We start from the raw sequence: 16,461 nt of genomic DNA, 5'->3' as shown, positions 1-16,461 counted from the left end.
GTCCGCAGCAGATAGCTGTCTGTCAGGGAGGTGTGAGGGGCCCTGTGTTTACCTTCCTCTCCACTGCCAGACATCTGCCTGTTTACTCTGGACCCTCAGACGGTTCTCTTTACCACCCCAACCCCCACCATGGAAGGAGCAGCTTTCGGAGAGGCCACACTCCTCTCCAAGCTGCAGTTTCCCATTTGCAAAATGGGTACAGCAAACCCTACCTCACAGCCTGTTGCAAGAAAAGTTTATTTGGCAACACTTCTCCCTCTCATCCACTACGCTTCTGTGCTCAGTGAGTTAATTATTAGGGTTTGTTTCTTTGTAAATGTTTCACACTGGAGGTGAACACATCAATCGTATTCAGGGGTACACACACACACACACACACACACACACACACACTTTCTCTCTCTCTCTCTCTCTCTCTCCCCCCTCCAGCAATTATAAAATTTCACTTTCCAGCTGTTGGACCTCAGGGGAGATACTGCTATTTTCAAGCTGAGGAGGAAGGATCTACCCCATAGTCCCTGAGTGGGGTCAATTTAGTGAAAACACTAATAATGAAAATGGCATGGCTCTGGCCCAGGCGCAGTGGCTCACACCTGTAATCCCAGCACTTTGGGAGTCTGAAGTGGGAGGATCACCTGAGGTCAGGAGTTCGAGGCCAGGCTGGTCAACATGATGAAACCCTGTCTCTACTAAAAACACAAAAAATTAGCCTGGCATGGTGGCGCATGCCTGTAATCCCAGCCCCCAGGAGGCTGAGGCAGGATAATCGCTTGAACTCAGGAGGCAGAGGTTGCCGTGAGCCAAGATCGCGCCACTGTACACCAGCCTGGGTGACACAGTGAGACTCTGTCTCAAAAAAAAATAAAAAAGCTCTGCACAACTGGGATGCTCCCAGTATCTTCACCGTGACTGTGAGGCGAGGACTTTTGTATGCCCCACTCTACAGGGGGATGTAGAGGCACTGAGGCACAAAGGTGAAGGGACTTGCATAGGACTGCTGGGTTAGGGAGTCACAGAGCCAAGCTGTGGGCCCACTAGGCTTTCCAGCCACCCTGGAGGAAATGAGCTGCCCATCCTGTGGAGGTATTCAAGTGGACTCAGTGCTGGGTAGAGGGTATGGCTATGTGTTGGGGCCCATCTTTGTTATCTGATAAAAAGTACATGGATGGGTGTGGTGGTTCATGCCTATAGTCTCAGTGCTTTTCGAGATTGAAGTGGGAGGATCACTTGAGGCCAGGAGTTTGAGACCAGCCTGCACAACATAGTGAGACCCCTCCCCTCCCCCACCCCCTTCTACAAAAAAATAAAAATTAGTGGGGTGTGGTGGTGCATGCCTGTACTCCCAGCTGCTCAGGAGGCTGAGGTGGGAGGATCACTTGAGGCCAGGAGTTTGAGGCTGTAGTGAGCCGTGATTGTGCCACTGCATTCCAACCTGGGTGACAAAGGGAGAACATGTATCAATAATAATAATAATAATAATAATAATAAATAAACAAAAACACATTGAGCCAGGCACGGTAACTCACACTTGCAATCCCAGCACTTTGGGAGAACGAGGCAGGTAGATCGCTTGAGCCCTGGAGTTTGAGACCAGCCTAGGCAACATAGTGAGACCCTATCTCTGCAAAAAATTTAAATAAAATTAGCCAAGCGTGGTGGTGGGCGCCTGTGGTCCCAGTTACTAGGGAGGCTGATACGGGAGGATTGCTTGAACTCTGGTGGTTGAGGCTGAAGTGATTCATGATCACACCACCGCACTCCAGCCTGGGCAACAGAGTGATACCCTGTCTCAAAAATAACAGCAACGAAACATATTGATTGCCTATTCCGAGGCAGGCTTCGCTGTTAGCACTGGGTGAAGACCAAGGACAGCAGCTCACATTTATTTACCCCGAACCATCTCTATGGGCCATACCCGAGGGTAGGGACCTCCGGCAACTCCTTGGAGGGAATTGTCTGCTGAATGAATGAATAAATGAGCAAACACGTGGAGGAATAGGCTGGGACGCCCATGAACAAACTAGGACACAGACCCAGGGCGGCCCGAAATCACAGAGCAAGATCGAATCGGAGCCGATTCCAACCAGAGCCCTCTCCAACGACCGTCTGCCGCTCTATCCAGGGATCGCGACACCCATTTTCCAGGCGAGGAAACTGAGGCCCTGACCCTGCACCTTCCCGCAGGAGGGGCCCTCGCCGGGCGGACGGGGTGCGAGCAGGGGCCGCCCCTTCCAGGGCCTGCGCTCGGCGGGGTCCGCGGGCCGGCGGGTGGGCGGGGAGCAGGCCGGGGGCGGCGCGCGGCTGGAATCTGAGCCGGCGGAGGAGGGACCCGCGGGCGGACCGGCGCCGGGCGGGCCCGCCGGGATTCAGGAAACGCGGAGCTCCCGGCCGCCGGCGCCCAGCCGTCCCGGAGGTGAGTGGGGCCCGGGCCCCGGAGGGGCGGCCCAGCTGAGGTCCCCTTGCGCCCTTGGGGACATCTCCGTGGCCCGTCCGGCTCCGGGGGGTCCCGAGGCTCCAAAGTGCGGAGCGGGGGCGCGGGAGGCGGGAGGCGGGAGGCGGGAGGCGGGAGGCGGGAGGCGCTAGGTTCCGTAGGCGCCAGCCTCTCTGCTAAGTGCCCTTGGGCAGGACAACAGCTCTTTGGGCCTCGGTTTTATCACCTGTGAAATGGGCACCAACGTGGGGCCTGGGGTAGCAGATCTAGGGGGAGGGCGGTCCGGTTCCCCTGACCCCAAGCCAGGGAACCAAAGGCCCGGAGCCCTGCAGCCCACCTTAGGAGACTTGGAAGAGGGATTTCGGAGGACCTAAGGTTTGCCCTTGGCCTCTGAGCATGTCGGATAGAATTTGGAGTCTGGAGCTTCCAAAGGCTTCTTCTTGGTTACTGAGTCCCAGAGAGACGGCTGTTTCCTCCAAGAGGCATGAAAATCTTTAACCTCTAGTTCTGCCCTGGACTCTCAGGACGTCCCGGGGGCGGGTGGCGGGGCAGGGGGTGGGGCGGGGAGAGAGAGGCTCCCACACTCCCCACTAGCCTGGAAACACCAACCACAGACACATTCATCGAGCCACCCACTGCCCCAGCCGGCCCCAGCCGTTCCCTCTGTCTGTCCTCTCTGTTTTGCAGATGGGGAAACTGAGGCTTAGGTCGGGGATCTAGACAATTGGGATTTAAACCCAGGGGCTGTCCAGCCCCAAAGCCCTTCCCACCACACCAGGTGTCCTGTCCTGGGACCAGCTGTGCACACAGGGCCTGGTGCCCACGGAGTGCTTGGGAAGTGGCAGGGCAGAGGTGGGTCCTGTGGCTTTTCTGTCTCAGCTTCTAAAACAAGGGCCTCTGCTGGGGGCAGGGGGGCCGTGAACCCTGAAATGCTAGGCAGATACCCTGTGGGAGCTTTGTTCTGGGATGCTAAGAACTGCTTGAGGATTTAAGATTTGCCACTTTGGCTCCAGAGCAAGGGCAGAGGGTAACTCGGGGCCTGCTCCTGAGGAGGGTGACGAAGTGGGCTTTTGGGGGAGCATGGGTAGAAAGGTCAGGCCTGGGTCATTTGTGAGGCTGAGTGGGTCTGTGTGGGGCCCGGGGTGTGCTCTGCAGTCCCCTGCTGTGTGCCCTTGGCCTAGTCCCCTAGCTGTCTGAGCCTCTGTGTTCTCTCCTTTGTAATACTGGGGTGCCTGGGGGCAAGCCCCCAGGGCTGTCGTGAGGACCGATGACCTTCCAGGAACCTGGCACAGTCACTGTTGGCTGCCGTCATTGTTTTACCAGCTGTTGTTGCCCCAAACATTTTCTTAACAAAGAGGGTGAAAAAGTCAATTGGCCATTTCCACATTTCTCTAGTTCGTTCTGTTTGAAGAACGAGGGGAACCAGAAAGCCTGGACACCCACCTTGATTGGTGAATTGCAGGAGGAAGGGGTCCCAGACACAAATGGCAAATGGCAGTCATAGATCAGGGCGGTTCACTTTGTAAGACCAAGGTGGGGCTGTTTTGAAGTGGAGGTAACCAGGGAATGGTTGCCTGAACAAAAAGCGTGTGATGCCCCCAGGAGGGACGTTTCACCTAAGCTCCTGTGAGGATGGCTGGGATTCCCCAGGTGAAACCCAGACACTTTATATCTGGGGAAGGGGCTGTGGAGGTTCCTCCTGCCTCATCTGGTGCCAGCCGGGCCTCTGCCACTTACTCCCTCCTCCAGCAAATGCTCTCTGCAAGGTCACCCATGCCAGCTCTGGACTGGGCACTGGAGCACTGAGACGCTTCGAATCCCAGCCTCGCTCTAGCTTGAGGGGTGTGAAGGGAAGAAGGATTTTCCCTTGTGGCCCCGGGGAGGAGCTCCCACACCTGACTTGTGGGCATCTAGCAAGATGTGCGTGGATGGCCAACGCTTAGTAAATGTATGCTGTGGAATGGATGGGGTCAGGGGAGAATGCTGTAGGGTAGGAGGACTGGCCCAGGAAGGACCCATGAGGGCTTGGTCAAGGTAGTGTTTGAACCGCACCTTGAAGAATAAATGCAAAAGTAGAGGAAAGGGTATTCAGGCAAAGAGAATGGCACTAGCAGAGACATGACTTTTACCTGTTACCAGGTGGCTACACCTGGGGTTTATAGAGCAGAGAAATCGTTCTGTTTGTCTGGAGTTTGTGACGTGACTGGAAAGGGTGAGGGATCAAACAGTCAGGGGCTAAGTCAGACCCAGAGGCCCAGAAGTCCCACCTGGGAGTGACACGGTTGTTTGTGTGTTCTAGAAAGGTCCCTTTGGCTGCAGAGTGGGAAAGATTGGAGGAGCTCAGGGAGGCTGGCCCCAAGGCTGGGGAAGTCATCCAAGCTCCGAGTGGAGAGGGGCAGCTGGAAGGAGATGTAGGAGGGAAGGAAACACACAAGACTGAGCCTCATGTGCCTGGCACATAGTAGGTGCTCACTCAGTATCTATGGCACGGTTGTCTGAACAAATACTTTTGAGTTGGTCAAAGTCCTCTGAGTTCCTTCCTCTGTACCTAGGGGGATGGGGTCCACATGAAGTGGGTATCTCTACCCCATGCAGGCCCTTGACCCTGCTGTCTGCCTCAGTTTCCCCCATTTGACTTTGGGAAAGACACTCCAGTCCATTCTCCAAATTATAGGGACCCAGGTAACAGCTCCTCTTGTCACAGATAGAGTCCGGGGAGTCGAGAAAACATTTATTTTATGCCAGTGGGCCCTCTGGAATGCTCCGCATCACCAATTTGGAGCAGAATTCACCTGTTAAAGATTAATTCAGATCTCTTGAGATAACTCGTGGTCTTAGGCCCTGTGGCTGCTGTTCTGAACTCTGGGTACAAGGTTCTGTCTGGCTTTAGCCAACCCTGGGTTGCATTAACAATTATTATGACAGTGGCAAGCCTTTATTGAGCACTTACTGTGTGAGCAGCACTGAGTCAAGCACTCTCAGCATATTTGGATACAAAACTATTTTCGTCCCCATTTTTCAGAGGGCGGAATGAAGTCTGGAGGGTGAAGTCGCTTGCCTAGGTTCTCTCAGCTGAGAAGGGGCAGAGCTGGGACCTGAATCCCATTTGTCCGATTGCAAATCCATTCCTTCACCTGTAAGGTGGCCCATCCCCATTTGTCTGGACCCTCTCTGGGGTGTCTGGGGTCATGGGGGAGCTACCAGAGATAGGAACCTGAATTGGCTGGGTGCAGTGGCATACACCCATAATCCCAACACTTTGGGAGACCGAGGTGGGTGGACTGGTCAAGCCCGGGAGTTTGGGACCAGCTGGGCAACATGTTGAAACCCCGTCTCTAGAAAAAATACAAAAATTAGCTGAACATGGTAGCATGCACCTGTAGTGCCAGCTACTTGAGAGGCTGAAGTGGGAGGATCGCTTAAGCCCAGGAGTCAGAGGTTGCAGTGAACTGCGATTGCACCACTGCACTCCAGAGCGAGAGATCCTTTCTCAAAACAAAGAACCTGAATTGCACAGACAGGCCTGGGCTTAAACTGCATCCGCATGTTTGAGACAGGCCTGCTGTTCCCCCCGGAGGAGCTTGGGGAAGCCACCTGGCCTCTCTGGGTTTCCATTTCCTCCTCTGTCAAAGGGACTCTCGTCCCACTTTGCAGGGATGATCCAAGGCACCTGGATGGGGCTCTGAAGCACAGCTCTTCTGCCTCAGACTGTGTCGGCTCCCCTTGTCCCCAGGCCCATTCCAGGGCATGTTTTCTTCCAGCTCGTCCCCCGGACATCCTCAGAGAGCCCCTCCATGCCAGGTGGGTGGGTGGAAGGTATTGGGGGCAAAGCTAGACTTGCATTTGGGCAGATAATGATATGTTTTCAGCAATGAAATATTTATGAGCATGGACTGAGCGCCAGGAGCCATCAACATTTTTTACTTTCTTGATTTAATGCTTAAAAACTAGGGCTGGAGCCCAGCTGCCCAGGTTCCAATCCCAGCTTCCAATAAGTTCCGTTATTCCTTTGGCCTCAGTTTCCTCATCTGGACAAAGGGGATAAGGTAATGCCTGCCTTGCTGAGAGGTTGTGGACAGTCTTCAGCACAACCTCTAGTATTTAGTTTAAAACTAGCATCTATTGCCTGATGTTCACTTTTTATTTTCATTTATTATTTTTAGAGACAGGGTCTCAGTCTGTTGCCCAGGCTGGAATGCAGTGGTGTGATCATAGCTCACAGCAGCCTCGAACTCCTGGGCTCAAGTGATCCTCCTACCTCAGTCTCCCAAGTAGCTGGGACACACCCAGCTAATTAAATTTTTTTTCAGAGACAGGGGTCTCACTATGTTGCCCAGGCTGGTCTCGAATTCCAGAGCTCAAGTGATCCTCCTGCGTTGGCCTCCCAAAGTGCTCAGATTACAGGCCTGAGAGCTGATGTGCATTTCGATGGTGTCACAGCTTCCCCACTGCTGGGTGTGGGCAAGGGCAGGAATGCCAAGCCCCATTTTACAGCTAAGGAAACTGAGACTCAGAGAGGAAGCAGTTTACTTAGGGATGCCCAGCTGGCTCATGACAGAACTGGAACTGGAAGCCAGATCTGAGTGACACTGGTGTCCTTGGGTCCATGAAAAGCCCAGTGGTCAGCTTAGCTTCTTGCGTGGAAAGCTACGGTAGGCTCACCCATCTTGGCATTTGAGCCACCTCAGCTTACCTCCCAGCTCTGCCAGTTGCTGCTCTGTGACCTCGGGAAGTGGCTTAACCTCTCTGTTCCTGGGCTTTGCTGAGGTCAGAGCTCTGCCAACTTGAGGAGGGATTTGGGTTATTCTGGCTGCCGCTCTTGTTCTGGCCTGGGCTCCTTCTGCCTTGGGTGCCCTTGGATCCCATGATCTGGCACCCCAGTGGCTGGACAGGAATGAGGAAGGGACAGGGCCTCACTTTCAATGTGACTCTGACTTCCTTCCCACCCTTAGCCCCTTCCTGACCATTGGTTTCCTCTTTTTGCCCCGAGCCCTGGCCACTGCTGGCTGTGTGACTCCAAGGAGGTCACATCCCCTCTCTGAGCATGTGTCCTCATCGGCGAGGGAGGATCACATGAGACCACACCAGGCGCACAGGAAGCCCTTGCAAGTCTCCAGATGAGGTCAGGGTGTTGGGAAGGCCACAGAAGGAGGCGGGGGCTCAGGGGACAGACAGGCGGGCCATTGACCAAACAGGAATATGCTTCTATTTCTTTGGTTAGTGAGTAACAGCTGCCGCTCCTGTCCACCCACCCTGCCCCTTGCACAAAGAGCTCCTCAGTCTCACCGGGCGCCCGTTTTCCCCCGAGGGTGGAGTGGCCTGGGTTCCACCCGCTTGACTGAGTGGGCTGGCCAGCTTCTGGGACCATTCCCTCTGTGTGTGTGTGTGTGTGTGTGTGTGTGTGTGTGTATTGATGTGCATGTGTATGTGTGTATGTATGTCTATGTGTGTATGTGTATATATGTGTATGTGTGTATATGTATATGTGTGTACATGTATATGTGTGCATGTATGTCTGTGTGCATGTGTGTGCATATGTGTATGTATATATGTATATGTATATGTGAATGTGTGTGCATGTGTGTGCATGTGTCTATGTGTGTGTGTTTGTGTATATATGTATGTGTGTATTGTATGTATGTGTATATGTGTATTGTGTGTATGTGTATATGTGTGTAATGTGCGTATGTATGTGTGTGTATTGTATGTGTGTATGTATGCATATATGTGTGTAATGTATGTATGTGTGTGTATTGTATGTATGTGTATATGTGTATTGTGTGTATGTGTGTGTAGTGTATGTGTATATGTGTATAATGTATGTAAGTGTGTGTATTCTGTGTATGTGTATGTGTGTGTAATGTGTGTATGTGTGTGTGTATTGTGTGTACGTGTGTGTTTATGGAGGGTGGGCTCCGTGGGCTTTGGGCTGAGACCTCAGCAGGTGAGGGTGGGACAGGGGGCATGGGGCTGACTGACCCATGGGTCTGGCTCACTCATGTCCCCCCTTGGCACACAGGAGGGGCTCAGGAATACTTATAGATAGAGTGAAGGGATGAATGAAGGAAGGAATGAGTGACTGGACGAGCCAGCCAGGCAGGGCATCAGAAGGAAGCGCCTGCTCAGATACAGGCTCTGGCTCTGAGACCGAGTTTGCATAGGTGAGTGTCCTGGTCTTGTTGAGCCTCAGTTTCCTCATCTATAAAATGGGCTCACGATAGTTGTCCTTATGAGAGGTATTGGTCTCATAGGCCAGAAAGCCCCACACATAGTAGGTGCTCAGTAAGCTGTCTGTTAAAAGATGGAAGGGAGGAAGCTAATTAGTTAGTTGGGCAGAGGTTCACTTGGGGGACCTGTCTGCTCTGGAGAGAATGACTAAGCCCATCTTTCACTCCTTCCCTCTGTGTTCATTCATTCATTAATTCATTCATTCATCCAGCAAACACATCTTGAGCAGCTGTTATGTGCCAGGCCCTGTTCCAGGCATCTGGCCTCAGCAGTTACCAGCAGGGAGTCCCCTCGCCCTAGAACTTTTGTCTGAGTGACATCATCCCCCACGCAGTGCTTTGCGGCCACATTGTGAGACTCTGATACCACAATGACAAGCAACCCAGCGGTGGGGACTGTGATGAGCTCCTTTCACAGGCGAGGAAACTGAAGCTCGGAGAGGTCAAGTGATCCGTCTGGGGCCACACATTTACTAAATGGCAAAGCCAAGAGTCAGACTCCGAGCCTGTCACCACTGTGCCACCCGTCCTGCTGCGTTCCAAGGGACATTGCGTTGAGAAGGGGGCTCCCAGGGAGAGGGGATGGTAGCCCCCAAAGTGATGAATGAACTCAGATGGATTTAAAAGCAAATGGTTGGAATTTTATGCACATTCACTTCCTGTAGAGTGTGGCCTCAGTTAAATCTCATTCTTTCTGATCCTCCGTTTGTTCATCTGTGAAATGATAACAATAACACCTACCTCAAATGAGAGAGAAATGTGAAAGTGCTTAGCCTATGATTGGCATTGGTGAAACCTCCTTTCTCCCGGGACTGAGTTTGTACATCTGGGAATGGACACAATAATATTTCATCTCTATAGTTACTATTTGGATTAAAACAGATAGAAGGGGCCAGGCACAGTGGTTCATGCCTGTAATCACAACACTTTGGGAGGCCAAGGTGGGTGGATCACGTGAGCCCAGGCATTAGAGACTAGCCTGGGCAGTATAGTGAGACCCCATCTCTACAAAAAATACATTTTAAAAGTAGGCATGGTGGCTGGGCGCAGTGGCTCACGCCTGCAATCCCAGCATTTTTGGAGGCCAAGGCAGGCGGATCATGAGGTCAGGAGATCGAGACCACAGTGAAACCCCGTCTCTACTAAAAAAAAAAAATACAAAACATTAGCCGGGCGTGGTGGCGGGCGCCTGTAGTCCCAGCTACTCAGGAGGCTGAGGCAGGAGAATGGCATGAACCCAGGAGGCGGAGCTTGCAGTGAGCCAAGATCGCATCACTGCACTCCAGCCTGGGTGACAGAGCGAGACATCATCTCAAAAAAAAAAAAAAGTAGGTAGGCATGGTGGTACATGCCTGCGGTCCCAGCTCCTAGGGAGGCTGAGGTGGGAGGATTGCTTGAGCCTGGGAAGTCGAGGCTGCAGTGAGCCATGATTGTGCCACTGCACTCCAGCCTGGGTAACGGAGACATACCCTGTCTCAAAACAAAAGCCAACCAAGTGGGAGGTGCTGTGTAAAATGTGCCATGGAGGGTAGGCATTACTGATGGTAGCATTGCAGGCATTAGCCTCAGTCATAATTCCAAGCAATTAACCTCTGAGGCAGCAGCCTACTGTTGGCACAGACTGGTGTTGAGGTGGGCTGGGACAGAGGAAGGATCTCAGACTGGTTTTCTGCTGCCTCAGGCTCCCTTCCCCGACTCCCACCCCATCCATTCATCACGGGCGCCTGCCCGCTTCCCCCTTCTCTGATTTGGCAAACTCGGGACTTTTGCACCTGGAAGTGGGGTAGAGGAATGTATGCATGGGCGAGTGTCCTGTCCCTTCTGGTCCTCAGTCTCCCAGCTGGGAAGCAGCCCTTGTCCTGACAGCCTTCCAAAGGTGACGGAAGATGAAAATGAGGTGGCAAGGAAACCCTTACCAAAGGTGAGGTCTGTGCAGTCACAAGCCCTGGTTTTGGAGCCAGGAAGTCTGGGTTCCAGTGCCTGCTCAGTTCTGACCTCCCTGGACCTCAATGTCATCATCCCCCACCCCCACTGTAAACTCAGGGAATGTTAGCAAGAATGGCAAAGAAGCTGCTATTCATTGAACACTTCGTGTTTGCCAGGCACTACGCTGAAGGCTCGAATTATCACATTTAATCCTCACAATAGCCCTTTGGGGTAGGAGCTGTTATTTTATTTTTTAATATTTTAAAAAATAAATACATTTATTTTTTGTAGAGATGGGATCTCACCATGTTGCCCAGGCTGGTCTCGAACTGAGCTCAAGCGATCCTCCCACCTTGGCCTCCCAAAGTGTTGGGATTACAGGTGTGAGCCACTGCACCCAACCTTATGTTTTAGTTTAAAGCATGAATGTACAGTACACCAAATAACTATGGAGCAAATACGGCTTAACCCCACCCAGGTCGTAGTAATTATTGCCCCCATTTTACAGATAAGAGAGAAGGCAGGCCTAAGGTTTGTTTTGTTTTTTGAGATGGAGTCTCTTGTCGCCCACGCTGGAGTGCGGTGGCGCTCTCTCAGCTCACTGCAACCTCTGCCTCCTGGGTTCAAGCGATTCTCATGCCTCAGCCTCCCAAGTAGCTGGGATTACAGGCGCCCACCACCACACCCAGCTAATTTTTGTATTTTTAGTAGAGATGGGGTTTCACCATGTTGGCCAGTCTGATCTTGAGCTTCGGACCTCAAGTGATCCGCCCACCTTAGCCTCCCAAAGTGCTGGGATTACAGGCATGAGCCACTGCGCCCGGCTGGCCTAAGATTTTGGCGCCTCCCTCCTCCCGGGCTGGAGCTGGGTAGCATATTCTCAAGCACAGCTGGCTGAGAGGGTGGAATCCTGGGGCTATTCTCTGATGGGAGGGAAGCGAGATAAGGGAAGAAGGACCTGGAGCCTCCTGGGCTAGTGACTTTGTATCCTTGAGCCCCTAGTACGTGCCAGACCCTGTTTGAAACCCTTCACGTGGCTGGGCGCGGTGGCTCACACCTGTAATACCAGCATTTTGAGAGGCTGAGGCAGGCGGATCGCCTGAGGTCAGGAGTTCGAGACCAGCCTGGCCAACATGGTGAAACCCCATCTCTTCTAAAAATACAAAAATTAGCTGGCGCAGTGGTGGGCGCCTGTAATCCCAGCTACTAGGGAGGCTGAGGCAGGAGGATTGTTTGAACTTGGGAGACGGAAGTTGCAGTGAGCCGAGATTGTGCCACTTACACTCTAACCTGGGTGACAGAGCAAGATCCTGACACACACACACACACACACACACACACACACAAAGAAAGAAAGAAAAAAAAGAAACCCTTTATGTGTGCTTAATCCCCATGACATTCCCATGTTGCAACAAGGAAACTGAGGTTCTGGGAGGGAAGTGACCTGCCCGAGGTCACTAAGCCTGGAAGGGTCATTTAAATGTAATTCACATACTCATAACTCAGTCTTTTAAAACGTACAATTCGGTTGGTTTCTTAGTATATTCAGAGTTGTAGAGACATCAGCAGTATCTCATTCCAGAACATTTTCATCACCCCCGAAAAAGGACTCTGTACCTGTTAGCAGTCATCACTCTCTGCTCCCAGCCCCTGGCAGCAACTCATCTGCTTTCTGTCTCTATGGATTTGACTCTTCTGGCATTTCATATGAATGGAATCCTGCAATATGTGGCCTTTTGTGCCTGCAAGGTGCATGCTCTTAACCGTTAAGCCACACGGCCTCTTGGTGGCTCCTGCCCCGGGGCTGGGACCCTCAGAAATGACTTGGTCTGTGTGAAAGCTCAGAGGGGCATCTGTGTGTGCTGTCAGCCAGCATCCCTCCAGCCAAGGGTTTGCAGAATGACCAAATGACTGCCGTGCACACTGGCCTTGCCCTCCGTGGGGCCCGGTGAGTCACCCCAGACCTGCCCTGCCTGGGTGGTGTGAGTGCATGGGGTGGGGGCCCAGCAGGACACTGGAGCTCTGTCTGTCCTGGACAGGCGGCCACTGTGCAGCAAACAGGAAGCGGGCTGGGCCGAGACCTGCTAGGTAAATACAGGCTGGCCAGGGAAGCTGCTGGGCATGGCATGATGCCCCCCTACCACTGCCGCCTGCCAGGGGCCTGGGAGCCGTGCGTAGCCTGGCAGGCAGGTTTTGCCTGGCCAAGGAGCTGAGCTTCCAGTCGGCTGCCACTTCTAGGTGGCTACCAGAATCTACCTCCAAGGCTCTGGCTTCGGCCGCTGTGCCTTCTCTAGGAGTCATTGCGTTCCTTGGTCCTCAGTCCTTTTGTTCATCTGTTCCCCTAATGATACTGATAAATAGTACACTGATACCGAAGATTCCAACAGCAGCCATTCTTGACCGAAATGCATGCTGTGTACCAGGCACCAGGCTCAGTGTTTTGCATGCTTTATTTCATTTAACCCTCATGACAGTTCCCTTGGGGTAGGTGCTAGGATCATTGCCATTTTGCAGGTGAGGAAACCAAGGCATGGGAAGGCCAGGTGACTTGCCCAGAGCTGGTGAACTGGTGGTTCACCAGGGACTGCGATCCACCCCCCACTCCATTCTTTCTAAAGCTCCTCCCTCCCAGAGTTCCTTTGTCTTTATATAGTGTCCATCAAAGGTACAGGTCCTGGGGATACATGGGTTCTAATCCTGCTTCCCCCTTTCTGGAGCAAGGCAATGCCAGACAAGTGACTTTGCCTCTCTGAACCTCAGTTTTCTTTTTTTTTTTTTTTGAGACGGAGTCTCGCTCTGTCGCCCAGGCTGGAGTGCAGTGGCGCATTCTTGGCTCACTGCAAGCCCTGCCTCCCGGGTTCACACCATTCTCCTGCCTCAGCCTCCCAAGTAGCTGGGACTACAGGCACCCACCACCATGCCCGGCTAATTTTTTGTATTTTTAGTAGAGATGGGGTTTCACGGTGGTCTCGATCTGCTGGCCCTTGTGATCCGCCCGCCTTGGCCTCCCAAAGTGCTGGGATTGCAGATGTGAGCCACTGCGCCCGGCTGAGCCTCAGTTTTCTTACCTGGAAGGTGGGGAGTGGGTGGACAGGTCCGGGACTTTCTAGTCACAGCAAAGCTCAGAGTCCTTGTCTTCCTAGTACCTTCCTACCCACATGTGCCCTGCAAGACTGAGCTGGAATGGCAGGCACTCGCAGTGTGTTTATTTGAGAGTACCACAGGAAGTGAGTGCCCCCCAAATTGGCCAAGGAGCCCCAGGACGGAGGGAGGTAGAAGCACACTAGGTCTGTCTGGGAGCCTGAGCACCTTCTCCGTGGGCTCCTTCCTACACATGGATTCCTCCCCCACCCACCTCCCCGCTGCCCACCCACTCACCCATCTCTTCTTCCTGCTTTCCTTCTCCCTGTGCCCCAGGCCACACCATTCCTCTGTGCGCCCTGCACTTTCCCCTCCACACCTTTGTCCTTGACACCTCCTCTGCCCTTTATCCTCCTCCTCCTCCTCCTCCTCCTCCTTGCAGCCTCCCCCCCTCCCCATCAGGATTCCGGCTGTCCTTGCTCTGCAACCCCACCTGGAACTTCAGGTCCCTGGTCTTACAGCCTAAAATAAACCAAATATTCATTGACACCTCATTTTGCTTCAGCACCATGTTGAATGCTGGGGACCCAGGGGACATGAAATAGTCCCTACCACATGGAACTAAAACTCTGGAGACAAAGAGAGAAGATGAATCAAAGAATAATATATTGGCCATGCGCGGTGGCTCACGCCTATAATCCCAACACTTTGGGAGGCTGAGGCAGGCAGATCACCTGAGGTCAAGAGTTCAAGACCAGACTGGCCATCATGGCAAAACCCTGTCTCTACTAAAAATATGAAAAATTAGCCAGGTGTGGTGGTGCATACCTGTAATCCCAGCTACTCGGGGAGGCTGAGGCACGAGAATCGCTTGAACCCAGGAGGTGGAGGTTGCAGTGAGCCGAGATCGTGCCACTACACTCCAACCTGGGTGACAGAGCGAGACTCTCTTGAAAAAAAAACACGTATATAGAAAAGTTTAATCGTGGGAAGTGCTGTAAAGGAAGGCACATGCTACTCTAAGAGTGAACAACAAGGGAAACAGGAGGGCTTTTCAGAGGAAGTACCCTTTAAGATGAGGCCTGAGGAGTAAGTGGGAACCAGCCAGCGAAGGGAAGGGCATTCCAGGCAGAGGGAACAGCCTAGGCAAAGGCCTGGAGGCAGGAAGAGCCATCTGCCTTCCCTCCTGGACTGTGAGTTCTCTGAGGTTCCACACTTTTATGTCTCCTCTGGGCCCTGCAAACAGGTGCCACTCCATTGATGCCTGGTGGAATGAATTGATCCAGAAGGGAGGGAGCCAGGAGAAACCAGCTCCCTGGAATCCTCCCCACTGGGGCGGAGCAGGCCTGCATGCCCAAACTTGCCCCCAGATTTAAGCAGCTTTCCTTGGTCACGTAATCAGGAGGATGGGATTTGACAAATGTGTGCCAGGGTTTCCATGAGATCAGGCAAAGCCGCGGGTAACCCCGAGGATAGGCCCCTTTTTCCACCCTCTGCAAGTCGGGGCATGGGGATGGAGCCAGAGACCTCCACCGCCGTTGAATTCGGGATTCTCAGAGAGAAGGCACCTGTTGTGCAATCTGCTGTGTATTGAGGCTTTCTTTCTGTTGGGCACTTGACTCAACGTATATACCTCTCACAACGACCCTATTACGATCCCTTAATAGGGCAGCTGAGGAAAGTGAAGATCAGAGATGTTGGGTAACTTGCTCAAGCTTACACAGCGAATGAGCCGTGGGTCTGGGATCTGACCTTCTGGTCTGCCTGACGTCAAAATGCTGTCTCACTCTGTGCCTCACCAGCTCAGGGGGCCATGAGAACAGAAAGCCAGATTCCCAGAAAGCCTGGGGTCTGTCTAGGGCAGAAAGGAAGGCTTGGGGACCCTGGCTCAGCCCTGTATCTCATCACCCTACTCAGGACTCCTGTACCCCTTAACTTGCCCACTCCTGAACCCTTCTGGTCTATGCAGTTCTTAACACCACCCGACATGACTGTGCTGCTTGGTTTGTCTAGTTTATTGTTTCCCCACCAGAAGGTCTGCCCCCAAAGGGATTGCTATCTGTTTTGTTCACATCTGTGTCCCTAGTACCTAGCACCAGTGCCTGGCGCATAGTAGGTGCTCAGTAAAAGTGTGGAATAAATAAATAGGTAGCTGGCTTCTACTCCTGCCCCTTGGACCCTTTCCAGAGGAAGATGCAGATTCTTTCTCTGTCCATCCTACACAACTGCCATCTCTGTGTGGACCACCGTTTGGTATATATGTTCTAAAGAAGGGTTTGAATATAAACCTTCTTTTGAATATATAGGATTTAAAACCAACATGTTAAAAAACCGCTACTTTGGCCAGGCGCAGTGGCTCATGCCTGTAATTCCAGCACTTTGGGAGGCTAAGGCGGGTGGGTCATTTGAGGTCAGGAGTTCAAGACCAGCCTGGCCAACATGTGAAACCCCATCTCTACTAAAAATACAAAAATTAGCCGAGTGGCCGGGCGCGGTGGCTCACGCCTGTAATCCCAGCACTTTGGGAGGCCGAGGTGGGCGGATCACAAGGTCAGGAGATCGAGACCATGGTGAAACCCCGTTTCTACTAAAAATACAAAAAATTAGCCAGGCGCGGTGGCGGGCGCCTGTAGTCCCAGCTACTCAGGAGGCTGAGGCAGGAGAATGGCGTGAACCCGGGAGGCGGAGCTTGCAGTGAGCCGAGATTGTGCCACTGCACTCCAGCGTGGGCAACAGAGCAAGACTCCGACTCAAAAAAAAAAAAAAAAAAAAAAAAAAAAAAAAAAAAAAAAAAAA

At 52.7% G+C, this 16,461-nt stretch overlaps 1 protein-coding gene across 1 annotated transcript in view; it reads left to right on the top strand.

Annotated features, from left to right (window-relative positions):
• Positions 1-2,361: 2,361 nt before the first annotated feature.
• The window catches only part of TRPV4 (transient receptor potential cation channel subfamily V member 4), a 56,010-nt gene continuing 41,910 nt past the window's right edge, over positions 2,362-16,461 (top strand). The window contains exon 1 of the mRNA XM_025402090.1: positions 2,362-2,413. The gene's annotated coding sequence lies outside the window, so the exon portion shown is untranslated. The remainder of the gene's footprint in view (positions 2,414-16,461) is intronic.

This window comes from Theropithecus gelada, chromosome 11 (genome assembly GCF_003255815.1).
Source record: "Theropithecus gelada isolate Dixy chromosome 11, Tgel_1.0, whole genome shotgun sequence".
NCBI classification, from domain to species: Eukaryota; Metazoa; Chordata; class Mammalia; order Primates; family Cercopithecidae; genus Theropithecus; species Theropithecus gelada.
The sequence above is the reverse complement of the archived record's forward strand: the minus strand, read 5'-3'. Positions and strand labels throughout refer to the sequence as shown.